This window comes from Sceloporus occidentalis, unplaced genomic scaffold, assembly GCF_023333645.1.
Source record: "Sceloporus occidentalis isolate IW3139 unplaced genomic scaffold, rSceOcc1.0.p SCAF_5, whole genome shotgun sequence".
NCBI classification, from domain to species: domain Eukaryota; kingdom Metazoa; phylum Chordata; class Lepidosauria; order Squamata; family Phrynosomatidae; genus Sceloporus; species Sceloporus occidentalis.
Genome location: NW_028316985.1, coordinates 66844231 through 66859420, shown reverse-complemented (window position 1 = coordinate 66859420; position 15190 = coordinate 66844231). Strand labels below are relative to the sequence as shown.

Here is a 15190-nt window from a genome sequence, read left to right as displayed (position 1 = left end):
AAATCTTGGATTAAGATACAAACTCAGATAAAGAGATAAAATATCAACTTCCTCCTTTTGACCCCTTCCAATCATCCTAGAGGTTTTGGCAATGGGCCCCTTCATCAGATTGAAATTTTAAATGGAGTGGGAGAAGGGAAGCATGCTATTGATGTAATGATTGGCAGGAAAGGAGAGGTTCTGGTTCTGCTGGATGCACAGTTTTCTCAAAGCCCAGATTCACCTGCAAACCAGGGGAACATTCAGATCATTAGTTTGCTAGTTTGCTGGTTCACATCAGTGACCTCTAGGGATAGAAAAAAAACCTGAAAAATTTAAAAATGATTTTAAAAACCCATTTTTCCCTTTTATCATGAATGTTTGCAGTTCAGTACTATTTCTGTGCACACATGGTTGTGTTTCATGGGGGAAAGGCAAAACAATTCTGTGCAATTTTTACACAAAAGTCCAAAACTGTAAATGGTTTTCAAAAATGGGTTTTGAAGTGTTTCTCATATCAGGAAGAAAATTGCTCAAATTATTTTTTGCTTCCTTACAGAAGAACATTAGTGATAAATTACAATGGCAAACCTCCTCTGAGCCAATATTTTGCCACGAAAAACCCATGGTAGGGTAACCATAAGTCAAAAATGACTAGAAGACACACAGCATCAACAAACCCTCTCTGTGTTTGCAACAGGAGAAGTGGGGGGGAATTAATGACCAAAATCTTTTGTAAAAAAAGGGGGGGACAAGGAGAAGGAGTAAACTTGACTTGCTCTGTACATCTGTCCAATGGAATTCTCTGTAATTCAGACTCTTCACTTGTAGAACTGCAGCCTTTACTTCAAGGAAAGCAACAAATAGCAAACATCATGATAAGAAGCTAATAGTTAGTCTGCCTAACCACCTTAACAGTTACTTCAGTCTATAGTCACCCCTCCTAACTCGTGGATCTGGGATGTGAGCCCTCGAATATCCGCGGAGGGGCGACCTCCACTATTTCAAATGGAGCACGCCCCATTCAAACCTGTGAGACTTGAATATGCGAGAGCCTCCATTTTTGCGCAGGGAGGGGAGTCCAGAATGGATCCGCTGTGAAAACGGAGGAACAACTGTATATTTTCCACAATTTATGCAGTTTCATGCTTTAAAATTTACATAAAATGAAGACCTAAATCCAGTTGCTAGTCCCAACAAGAGTACACCCACCGCTCAATCCACTGCTGAATAACTAAGTCATAACTTGCATAATTCCCACTGATTCAATAACTCTCACCTAGACATAACTGTATTCAGGTGTAGATTTGTAACTTAGTGTGGTAGAAGTAATCTTAGTATAAACCAGATTTCTATGTAAATAGCAGCTGTAAATGTGCAATAATCCTCAGAGAATAATTAGCTATCATATTAAATGGCATTAAGTTCCTGCTTATATTCTCCCGATGACCTGGACTACAACTCCCATCAGCCCCAATCAGCTATGTGAAATGATTAGGAATTGTGGAGGTTGTAACTCAAAACATCTGTTGAGTAGCAGCTTACCTATCCGTACTACACAACATTTCTTTTCTTTTTGAAAACAAGTTCAAACTTAGTCTGGTAGCCTAGTATTGATAGGAATTCATGTGCAGCACACCCAAGTTTAAACTTGTGCTGAGTTTTTATGTTGCAGGACCACCAGGGATAATACTCCTCCTCCAGAGGCTACAGTTCTGCAAAGAAAGATTGCCTAGCATCCGTGCACAGTAGGTCTCCAAGCAATTAAAGAAGTTTTCATTTTATGAGCCTTAAACCAATCCATTCGTCTTCAACTTCAAAACCTTTCATGCACCAGTCTTCAAAAATATACTGGAAAGTAAGAACAATAAAATGTCACATGCAAAAATAGATTTCTTCCCAACTACACCATATTACACATTTTAAAGTTTAAAAAAAAAAAAAAAGTAGATGAAATCAGGTCACTTCAACTCAAACTCTCATTTTCACTTGATTGCTAATATTTGTACTTCTTGTTTAAAAAAAGTGTTGAATAGGTTTTCCCTTTCCCACGTTTTAATTTATCCCATTCTTAAAGGAAGCCAAGAAGGGTAAAGATGGTGCATCCACTAGAATAACAAATTAAGAGAAGATTGATGAACCATCTAGATTAAAGAACCAATTTACAGCTTTCGTGAGTGAGACAGCCTTCTTCTCTTATTATTTCTAATTCACTTGCAGTTCTCAAACTGCATTAATCTAGATCTCCATTTTAACAGGCAGAATGTGAAGCTGAACAAACAATTACAAATATGGGGAACTGCAGAGAAACATCAATATTGAGTTATCGGTTGTTGTTGTTTATATACACTCCCTTTTCAAACTGCTTACAGTCTTAGATGAACTGACTAAACAAAGATGGCAAAAGAATATAGTTTCAGGGAAACACCTACAATCTATTTCTAATTCAAAGCAGAATTTCTAAAACCCAATTTTATTTCTATGAAGGAATATGTTTATAACATAAAGTGTTAATAATCTTTCTTGTACACTTCAATATGATACTTCTTTAACTAGAAGTTAATCCCATGAAATCCCATAAACATACTTCTAAGTAAACATATGCAGGAACGTACTGTTGTTTAACACTGTGGGTAATCGTGACCAAGGAGATTATTGCATTAGCTTCGCCGCCAAAACAGACCTGGGATGTAACTTTCTTAAAGTGGATCTTATCTCATTCAACCCGGGCTTCTCCAGGCTTATCCCGCATCTTTTCTAAAATGGGAAAATTCCATTCTGGAAAAGCTGTGAGAGAAGCCTGGGTTGCATATGGGCTGCAAACTGCCCAGCAATGGGTGAATGCAATAAGATCCGCCTTAAGAAAGTTATATCCCAGGTCTATCCTGGCAGCGAAGCTAATGCGATAATCTCCCAAAATGTGAGAGATGATTTTTTTCTGAATTTCCCATGACATCTACCACCTTGACTTTCAAAATCCTGATTGTGAAGTCCTAAGTTCATTAACAGATATTAATAAGCTATTATATAGTACAGTATATAGACATTAGACAGCAATTTTCCATTATTACATTCTTACCAGTGTCTTCTAATGATGATTTCATATTATTTATTTACAAATAAAAATATGTTTTTATAATATGTGCACTTTCCCCCGACCCTTGCTCTAGGCAATTTCCAGAGGAAATTCTGCCCTGTAATAGAACTCACATTGCAAAGAAAGCTCTGTAGAAGGACTGGTAGCATTTTGAACATTATTATTGCAGAAATCTTCTTAAAACAGACAAACCTTCTACATTATTTCCATATCTTCAATGGAGATAAAATAATCACTATTTTTGTTTTGTGTTGTCTTCTTGTTAACAGTAAGACTGTAATGCTCTCTCATTACCTTGCTGTGAATAAATATCTTGCCTTTAAAGTGGCCATTCCACCTAAGGGAGCAAAAATTGTTCGGTTCTTTATTTTTTAATTATTCTGGGGGGGGAAACAGCAATACAAAAACTACAGTGGCTAAGCAGATTGATAAGAAGAAGGTAGATGTGGATAGATCTCGGAATATAGCAGTAAATTATCAGGATGAACTGATAATTCTAGTTGACATTGTCAACATGAAGAGGGCGACAGCAGACTTGGATTTTTGAGTGGAGAGACTTAGTCAAGGAATACTTAGAGGAAAGAGAGTTCCCTCCCCTGAAATATAGCCTACAGCATCTGGATATTCATTGATGGTCTCCCATGGAAGTACTAACCAAGGCTGATCCTGCTTAGTTTCTGAGAACAGACAGGATCTGTTGTCTTTAGGGTACTTAGACCCTTGAGGATAAAGGTATTAGGAGGAATTACTCTTCCTCACTCTAACCTCACATAACCCTGAGTCTACTCAGGCTTTTCTGCAGCTCTATTTGCATAACAAAACATGTGAAACGTAATTGCCAGGAGCCCTGGTGGCGCAGTGGTTAAATGCCTGTACTGCAGCTATTCACTCAAAACCACAAGGTTGCGAGTTCAAGACCAGCAAAAGGGCCCAAGCTCGACTCAGGCTTGCATCCTTCCAAGGTCACTAAAATGAGTACCCAGACTGTTGGGGCAAATTAGCTTACTTGCTAATTAGCTTACTTGCTGTTCACCGCTATGCTCTTTGGAATAGCGGTATATAAATAAAACAAATTATTATTAAATTATTATTACTATGGGATGTCCTATCTAGTATGGCTCTTAGACAACTTGTTTAATTAAGGAAAACTTGCTCTCTGTACTTTAAAACCAAGCTCAGCATCATATAAGCACAGTATAGACTAGAGCCTACATGTAAGTTCAGGCTTTATGTAAAACCCTTGCATTCACAAATTACTTTCTAGTACAAAATTAACATGTACCTCATGATTACACTGTTAGTACAATGCATCTTGGAAGAACACAGCTGGGGTTAACAGTTTATATTTGAGTGTGAGTTACAGGAATTTGCTGTGAACATTTTCTACATACATTGTAAATGCAAAGAAGTTTTTAGTAGAAGTGTGGAGACTACTTAATATGATGTGAGAGGGGAAAATAACTTACATTTGTGACACCTCTGTAATTATAACAGAAGAAAAAGTGTTGACACTTCAAAAAAAATTAAGCCTATGAATGGATTTTTGATAAGTTTTAAGGTCAGAAGGATCCACTAAGATTATCTAATCCTATGTACTACAAAATAAAAAGAAATTAATATGCTTTAGGCTTTGTTTTATTATGCCCATTATTTTGAGTTTTGCTGAAATATATTTGCTGAAAAAGGTTTGTTTGAAAACTGTATGACAAACACATTTCTTGTAAACTTTTTCTGTGCCAAGTGTGTATCTTTTTTAAAAAATATTATTATTTCTCAGCATGGTTGCTTCTTTTAACTACTGGCTGCTGTTCAGGATTCCTTTGATAAAGGTACACAAGATTTTGCTTTGGATGAAGGCAACCACATTATAACACATATTAACAAGGGATGTCTTTTACTCCAAGTCTCAAGTTGAGTCTCAAGTCTGGAAGCCACCTTTAATGAAGAAGGAAGGAAGGAAGGAAGGAAGGAAGGAAGGAAGGAAGGAAGGAAGTGTTGAATTTGGGAGGATGGTGGCAGCATTTCAACAGCTGGAAAATCAAGAAGATATGCACAAAGTTATGTTGAAAAATAATTAAAATTATACCCAGAACCCGTATGTATGATCCACTCTTTCAACCATGGATCAGATTAATGGGTTCCAGTTATAACTTAAAACAGTCAAAAAAGCAGATGAATATTATACTTGTAGTGTATGGGGTGGGTTGATGTTGGTTGCACAAGGGTGATAACACTAAGTCCTGATGAACCCCACAGGCCAATGGTCAGGGTTAGAATAAGAATCCTCCCAGAACCACCTTCTGAGTTCCAAGAAAGACTGGAGCCACTGTAAAATAATGTTCCCAAATCTTATCCCAGAAAAGTGGCCCAGAACAATATTATGGCCCCACTTTAACTTTTTCTCTCCACTTTTCTTAAATTCTCCATTTTGGTGGCCAAACCTATAGACCTATGCTTTTTTGCTTCTTTTTAAACATACTGGAGGGAGCTGATTAGGCAAGCTTATTTCAACAGTTCCACTGGTTATAGCCTGGAAAGAGATGAAGTCACATCATTTCCCATTATGTTAGTATATGGATTGCTTCTTATGAAGATGGAGACTGTGAAGACTTGCAGATGTTCCTGAACTGCAACACCCAGTAGCTTTACCCAGCATAGCCAATGGTGAGGAATGTTGGGAGCTACAGTTCAACAACCATATGGAGGACAACATGTCTTATAATATAACTCCCTGATATACAAGATTACTGTCACACTGTTGATCAAAACCCTGTACCTAGTATATAATTCATCTAAATGATTACTAGATGAAAACAATACAGATTGACAAGTGATAACAAAGTAACACTGTGCACCTCAATTTTACTTGATCATCTGTATTAAAGAAATGTGGTGTAAATTCTGACTGCCATGTATACTGGCTTATGGTAATGATTAGGGGTTTACGATGTGATAAGCTTTCCCACTTTTACTTCTTGGTAGTTTGGTTATCTGAATTAATGGCTGTGCCATACTGACTGATACTGATGTGGAAAATATTCCACTGAGCTCATGTCATGGCTAGCATTTCCTTTTAAAGACTAATGCTGTCCCTGATTTTTTGCCATGACATTGAAGTTAACATTTTTTACTCCAATTGTTATGGATTTTGAAGGATTTTTTTATCTGCAGCTATCAGGGGGTATTTTCAAATATTCACATACAGGTTTGTGTGCCCAATGGCTACAATTGTTTCTTTCTTTCCTGGATGTACCCCAGGGACTAGTAGAAGATGGCTTTAGGAACTGGCACCAGTCCATGGATCACAACTTTCAGTAGCATGGCTCTAAAGAAAATATTCTACTGTATAAGACTTGGTATCCAATGGTATCTCCTTCATTTACATTTTCTGTTTCCTGATTTACACTTTACATTTTTAAACTTCCTTGTATAGTTTTGTGACCTTCAAAAATAGTTCATCAGTCTCTTGGTCACTTGACTGAAATATGGTGTACAAAAAACAAGCACAATGCTGAGACCGACATCTCCATATTAAGAAGATATGTAGTTGCAAGAGTAAAGAGCATATTGTGCCTCTAGCACCTGCAAGAACACCATACAGCAAAAGAGCAGTAAACCCAGACTGATCTGAAGCTGGTCTCCATAGAGTTATCTAATAAAATGAATTTATGGGTAATGCAAATGTTTCTGACAAAAGCTGAGTAAAATCCATTAAAAAGAAATTAACAATAAAACCCTACACATGTCTACTAGGGAAGTCACTCCCACCAAGATTATTATATATAATTTTATTTGTATGATGCACAGTTGGGTATCCTCCCAGGTAAATTGGTAGAGGACTAAAGCCTAAGTGAGTCATCTCCTGGGATATCACTTCACTTCAATTTATTTCCTCTGTATTTGCACTACACAAAACAAAAACAGAACCTTCCAGTCCAGTGTACAAAGCTTCCTGTTGCTGTTAATGCCGTACCAGCAGAAAACTACAATCCTGTATCTGCACCATCTTGAAACTGGGGTTTTGTCTTTCTTTCTTTCTTTTTCACCAGTGTACTTCTTGTGCTAAATTATGATCTTTGGAATAGCGGTATATAAATAAAACAAATTATTATTATTATTATTATTATTATTAAATTACCCATAACTACTGGCAAACACAGTGTAGTCCAACCAAATTAAGACATTTTGATTTAAACTATTACCAGACCAGATACATTACACTTCTATAATTAAAGAATTCTGAAAGCTAAGTTTTTTCTAGAACTTCATAGTATTCAGAAGTTTTTCAATCATCATCTGTGCATACTAGATTGTAAGCCTGAGGGCAGGGAACTGTCTAACTAAAAGATTGTATGTACAGTGCTGTGTAAATTTACAGCGCTTTATAAATAAAAGTTAATAATAATAAATAATAATACTATATGTAAAATACTGTATTGTCAAATTACAGTTCTATCCCTATATCCACAGGGAGATAGGTTCTGGGACATACCCGCGGAAATGCGAAACCACAAATAGTGAACTCTATTGAAACTAATGACTTCCAGCAGAAGTTGACCATAAGAGTCACACAGGAGGACCTAGAGATTCCTAGACAGAACACATCATTAGGCATTTCTAGGTCATCCAGAGCAAATCTATAGTCATCTCCCACTGCAAGCAAACCACAAAAATGTACTGGAGGACTTAGAAAATGCCAAGAGAGTTTTTCAGATGTGGGTAAGTGAAGCAGGAGGTACCAGTCTTGTGGATATGGAGGTTGTACTGTACTAAAAATAGATGGGCTTTACACAATAATGTGCACTTAATCATCACTTGCTGAATGTCATACACAGGACACATCATCTCTGAAGGCAGTCTTTGTCCTCACCAACCATAGTAAAAATGATAAATTGCTTTTTGGTAAGAATAATGTATCACCTCACCAATTGTTATTCTGACAAATGTTTTCAGTTCATAATTATGATAGCCAATTTGTGACTGATTCTGTGATTCAAGTTTCCCGATACAGGATATTTTGCTTGGTTTTTTTTCTAAACATATCCAGAAATAAATCCCTAAACATACTTACTTTCATTTTTTTAAAAAAAAAATATCATTTGATTAAAATAAAGATCAGTATATTATTTCACTGATAAACAATCTAACAATACGCTATTTGTCTTAATAAAATTGGTTGTTTATTTGGGGAACAGGATAATCACTTGGCATTAGAAGACAATATAACTAGACTTTTTTTAAAACTACTCATTCCATGTAGCACCATTACAAGCAATGAAGACATGAAGTATCAAAGAGCAAGACAGCCACTTGTCAGTGTCACTGGCTTTCATCCTCTTCTTTCCACATACATCCTCAAGCAATCCATCTGCATTACTGCTGAAGACAGCACAGCAACACATGAGGAACACAGATGGCCAGTTGTACTATAAATGCAACATTGCAAAGTAAATGTTGGAAAACGTATGATTTCAACATACCGTTTTCAGTTTGTGAATGTATGCCAACCAAATGTTCCAGTAGCACAATTTTTGCATTTTAGTAGTTCTTTTTGGAGGGAAAACAAAAAATATCCTAAGGCAATATAAGCACTTAATGCCCCACAAACACTAAATGGGGAACAACCTTTTAAATCATCTTAAATATTTACTATGCCATCAGTTCTCAAACTTCCTGGAATACTTCATCGTTCTTAAGACTAATGCCACTCACAAAACACTCAAATAGCATAAGGAACTAAATCATCTGAGACACTTCACAGTTTTGTGTGTACATATATCTTGTTTCTCTTCTTGCTAGTACTAGAAACATTTGTTGAACTAAAGGTCATATCCTTCTAACCTACTTTTCTTACATTTTATTTATGAGAAGGTTGCATGAAGCAGAATCAAAACCTGTACAGTCATTCACATATATTACCACAATAGTCTAAAGAAATAGACACAAAGAAGAAGCAACAATCAGTAGCTACCAAATTCAAATTCCAATTGAATTCAGGCTCTACCACACAGACTAAATAAAAGTGATGAGCTACTCACCCTGGCAGGAAGTTCAGGTTTTCTTTGTTGACCAAGCTTTGTTTAGTATTAGTGTTCAAGAGGTTATTAGATGGGCTATCAATGGCTGCCGCCACACTGCAGAAATAAAGCATTTTGACATCACTTTAACTTCCATGGCACAATGATAGAGAATTCTGAGATTTGTAGTTTGGTGAGGCACCAGAGCTCTCTGTCAGAAAAGGCTGAATATCTCACAAAACTACAAATCCTAGAAACCCATAGCATTGAGTCATAACAGTTAAAGTGGTGTCAAACTGCTTTATTTCTGCAGCAGCCTTAGTTACAGGGAGCCACTTGAAACGCACAGCAGTCTCAAATGGGTAAAAACCATAGAAACCCCTCCAATTGTCCCCAAATGCTGAATCTCTTGCTGTTGAAGTGTAGAACTGTCCACTTCTGATATTTTGCCTTTAATTTGTTTTTCTTCTCACTCCTTCATAATGGAAAGCTCTTAGTTTATCAAACAGTTTCCACCAACATGTTGCTGTAATGACATATACAGTGCTCCCTCCGTTTTTGCGGGGGAACCGCGAAACGAAAAATGAAAAAAATGTGCATATTCAAGCCCTTTTAAAAGCATGCTCCCGCGAAGGCATGCAAGCACATACCACAGAAGTGCACCCCATTTTCACTCCCTCTGTTCAGCCCCCGCGGTTATTCAAGGGTCGCGGATCCGAAGTCCACAAAAACGGAGGGAGCACTGTAGTAGCAAGGCAGTGAGAAGGGGTGGAGCAACTTTTGAAAAAGAGGAGTAATTCTTATTTAACACATTAAAACAGTACATTTGACACTACCTACTACGTTAAAGAATGCATAAGAAAACAAGACGGCAAAAATGTCACAGCCTTATTGCCCAAGGTACCTCCTTGTTTGATACTAATGAAGATGGTTTGATACTAATAAAGGACCTACAAACCACGAGGGATGTGAAAACAGCCTAATAAGAGACATTCTTACAAAAAAAAAAAAACCCCAAACCCACCAATGGCTTCCATCTCTGTACTGCTGGGAATGTGGGACCCTTCCTTATATCTCCTCCTTCTAAACCAACTATAGCTGCTGATTCAATATCAAAATTTATACTGAATTAGTTTTCACAAGATTTTTCTCCATCTGAAGTCCCATATCTTAATCCTAGTTTTCAGCTATTCACACCCCAGACTTTGTGATACCTGGAAATAGGCTTTTTCCTCTCCCTATCCTAAACTGGTGACATGAACCTAAGCACCATTAATCAGATATAAATCCTACTGAGTACAGTGGGGACTAGTTCCCAAAAGAACTGTAACTTTTGCTTATACCACCTGTTGAGCATCGATCATGCAGTTCCCTTAAAATCACTCTAGCAATGTTCATGTTTATTTTGCTACTTCAGAGTTAAACTGTGTTAGCAGTTTCCTCTCTTTATAATGTCATAATAAATAGTACACAGGTAAAATCAAATCCTTATGAGGTCTAGGTCAAAGTATGAGGAACCACCAATACAATTCAATATATAGCTAAGGAAGCAAATTAAGACACAGCCATACTAATTGCAAGATGCAATGGATCAATTAATGTCTGATTAGATGCCAAAATTCAATGGAACCATTAAGAAGACCTATTAGACCATAAAGCAGATATTATTTGGAATCCTTTTGGTTCCCTTCCACATACGATTCTACTTTTTGGTCACTAAGCAATGGTTCAGTTCAGTTCATGGCTACATAGGTGGAGTTTCATAAATGTAACCATTTATGGGCTTAAATCCTATTATCCATCCAGACTAGAGTAAAGCAATAGAAATTAATGACATGTTGACTCACCATCCAACAGTTTATTCAATAGATCTACCCTATTTCACAGAATCATAGAATTTTAGAGTTGGAACAGACCACATGAAATATCCTGTCCAACCTCCTAACCTGCAGGAATACACAACTAAAGAACTTCAGAAAGATGTCCATCCACTCTGTTTAAAGATTTCCAAAGATGAAAAACCTGCCACCCTCCAAGACAATCTTTTTCACATCCATTTGGAACTATTCAATGGAATTCTAGCCATGCAATTGTACATTCTTGAATGGTATGTGACTATCCATCAGTGCCCTCAATGTACCATTTTATTTACTGGGATTTATATAATATAAGCCCAATGGAGGATCTCAGCTGCTATGTTCACCTAGCTGATTTAGTTTGCATCTACACTGCAGAATTAATACAGTTTGATGCTGCTTTAACTGCCATGGCTCAATGCTATGAATTCTGAGATTTGTCATTTTGTGAGATATTTAGCCTTCTCTGTCAGAAAATTCTAGTGCCACACCAAACTACAAATCCCAGGGTTCCACAGGATGGGGCCATGACAGTCAAAAAAGTGTCAAACTGCAATAATTCTGGATGGCAGAAATAGCCTTAGAATGATCTCCAGAAAGCCTGGTGCACAGTTTAGCTTCATTTTTCAAGAAACTCAGCATTCCATTTGACTCAAGGACCCTGATTTAAAAGAAGACTTAGGTAATTTCCAAAGACGTCGGCTCTAAACCATGGATTCAGAAGATGTTTGAACCATTAAAAAAAAGCAGGATTCTTACTCCAAGCGCAATACTAAGCAAAGATTCACTGAAAGGAAAAATGAATTGACCAGGGAGAAAGAGGAGATCACATGAGCCCAGCAGTTCACTTGGGGTCATGGAGGCTCATCCCCACATGCTAAATCATGGCTTAGCTTTATGTGGACTCATTGTGCATTTCATTAGCAGAACAATGCTTTTTCTTTATTGACTGAACTGCAGCCAAAACTATCAATTCAGAAGCAACTGATACAGATATAGATAGAAACAAGGGGGAGGTATATCCTGAATAGAACATTGTTATAATTAGTAAGAGTAATTATGTAAAAGAGTATAGTAACCATCGTTCGTATTTAGAAATTAGAGCTTTCAAAAAAGGCAACAAGACTACGGGGTTAAAAACAAAACCCTTTAGACAGTTTTCTCATTAAACCCAACTATTTTTCCTGCTCAGGAATATTTAAGACCTATATTGCTTTGTGAGGGATTGTTGTTAATTAGTTCAACATTATTGGTGTTAATAAAATACACAAACACTCCCCACAGAGCAGATGGTGTCTTCAATTACACATCTTATCTACAGTATTTGTGGTGCTGTAGTCTTTTATATTCTTTGATATCATTTTGTTGAAAATGAGCTTGTGTGTATGACAGGATACAATCTACATTCAAGTTTTCATTTCCGTATATTTCATCTCAGCAATACAGTCAGACTTAAAAATATGAAAAATGTATCCCTTATACTGGCATACCAATCCAGTGGAATGTTTTTAAACAACATTAATAAAAAAATAAAGGTGGACTGTGTTATAATATAAACAAAAAGTATGTACTTTTTTGCAGGGAGAAAATCCAGTAAAAACAGGAAGATATTCCTAATTTCTCAAATTTTAAATTTATAACTGAATTTGTAACTATTTCACTGTTATGACTCGGTAATTATTCTAAATTCAGTGTTATTTTAAGTGAGAAAATTAAACAAATTTTAAAAAGCTTCATAACTTCAGTGAGGATCTCCTTCTCTTGTCTAAACCAATGCTCAGAAGCCACTCACCAGATGACAAAAGAACAACAAAAACTTTTTTTTTTTTACTAAGAGAGATAATGGCTATGTTTTAAAGTTTAATTATGATGGGCCAAGGCTGATCCTACTAGTCACACCCCACAGAAGTTGCTATAAATTACTCTACATGTCACCTGCCATTCACATTAAGTGAATGGCATGACACCCTAACCCTTCTTTTGGAGCTGATGTAATTCACATGATGAACCTATTCACAAACAACTTATTGTGTAAAAAAAGATGTCATGCTGACAGATTTACAGTGACTATCATGTGACAGCTGTAATATGGAAACCAATGTTGAGTTTCTGTAAGTCAATAACAGGAGGACAGAATTGACACACATGAGTATTCACTAAGAAAATTGTATACAAGTCAAAACAAGCATGTGAGTTAAGATATTATACAAAAGATTTACTGTTCTAACTACCCCTACAATGATGTTGTAGTACCTAATTTACTAATCCTGCAACTGTTCAGGTTATATTGTCATTACTGTTTCATTTCCTATATCCCAGAATGCAAGAGTGCCTACCAAGAGCAACTAATTCTGCCACTCTACCACCACGCTGGAATACTGTACTATATTTCCATTACATTCAATGATATGTCTTTAAATATTTACTCACTTTACTCTTCACAGGAGTTAAACATAAGTCCATTAGTCACCAAAGGGACCATGTCCCCAGTGAGCTGGCAAGTTCCTTAATTCAACAATTTTTTTGTAGATGATGTTACAGGACAATTAAGAAAGTCAAGGAGACATCACTAAGAGGCTTGACTGCAGTGGGGCTTGATGTCACCCCCTTCAGTCACTTTGGTTCTTCTAGTGTCCTGGTGACAAATTCTTTGTCCCGTGATGCCCAGAGCCAGCCCTGGATGCCTGTAGTATTCTCCATTGTGCCTGAGAGACCATTTTTGCCAGCCACACTGTCCCTAGCCAGCAATCACCGTGGTCAGTACTTCCTCACCACCATGGAGCAGTTACGGAGACTGTTTCATGGCACCATTTTCAACCCGGAAGTGATGTGGTGAAATAATCCAGTATTAAGATCCCAAATTCCCAGGGAAAATGCAAAGATTTCCCTAACCAATATACACAATTACAAACATCACAAGTCGGGGGTGGGGGCAAAGAGGTTACAGTTTTCACTAAATGCAGTCATGGCAACACTGCTCCAAAACTATTCTACCCCTTAAAGCAAACCGAGAAAGTCTAGATTAGAGCTAGCCAACCACTAATCTGGATAATGAAAAAAAATGGATGTGCCTTAATGTTTTAATCTGACCAGCTTCCATGCTTACTAGGTGCTCCAGTTTTCCCTTCCACACTTGTGCCACCAAAACTGCCATCTTAGAGTAGAGCAGGAGGTAATTCTACCCTTGCTATATTAACCAGAAAGAGAAGGCAAGACACAGAAAGTTTATTTATACTACTGATATTTCAGATTCAACAGGGCTAGATACATAGCAAGCTGGCAAGAAACCCTGAAAGGGAATAGGACAGGACAGGACTGCTCAACTTATCTTTGATATTCAGAGTTAGCAGAACTACCACTAGCTACAAACACTGAATTCTGGGAAGGACATTACTTCTCTGAAAATCAAAAGTCAGATTTGGGGGGAAAAATACTTCCAATTTCTTATTTCAAATTGTGGTTTTAAAATGTGAGAAACAAAAAATCTATTTAAATCATCTACATAAAAATTAAGTGTGTATGTGTGTGTGTTATTATATCATGGGTGTATTCCCACCAAATTTGAAAGGCATGCTTGGGATGGTCTAACTTAAAATCTACTCTATCTACTGTACAAAAAAAAATCTTTTTAGGGGAAAATCTCATTTATTTCCTCAAACGGCTGGACAGATATACACCAGACCTGGAAGGTATGTTTGGGATGGTCTGATTCAAAAGATAAATCACATGACATACACAAAATCCATTTTTTGGGGGGAACAGTGTCCACCCCTCATTAATATCTATGGATGGACTTGTGCCAAATATGGAGTTTAGGTTTGGGACAGTCTGATTTACAATAGAGGTTACATAGGGTATACAAACTTACTTTTGGTTGCCTCTGGTGGGGCACCTCACTGATTTCCTCAATAGTAGCTGAACAGATTTATACTATATTTGGAAGACATGCATGGGAAGACTTGACTTAAAATACAAGCTGTGTGGCACTGGTTGAATCCACTTGGAGGGGCCTGGTTGACGAGGCTATTAATTTCTTCAGAGATGGCTAGATGGATAAGAACCACATTTGGAATTTACTTTGCAGATGGTCCTACTTAAAATGCAGGCTATGTTGCCTATGTGAAATTGACTTTAGGCATGCACTGGTGGGGTGCCCATGAAATTAATCCAAGCACAGCTGGACAATTTTGCTAGTATAAAATGTAAGAAGAAAAGAATTATATGGGTTGGGACTTGAACGA

General features: G+C 37.0%; 1 protein-coding gene across 1 annotated transcript in view; it reads right to left on the bottom strand.

The window, feature by feature from the left end:
- FOXP2 (forkhead box P2) overlaps positions 1–15190 on the bottom strand; it is a 475962-nt gene that overhangs the window by 376094 nt on the left and 84678 nt on the right. The gene's annotated exons all lie outside the window — the stretch shown is intronic.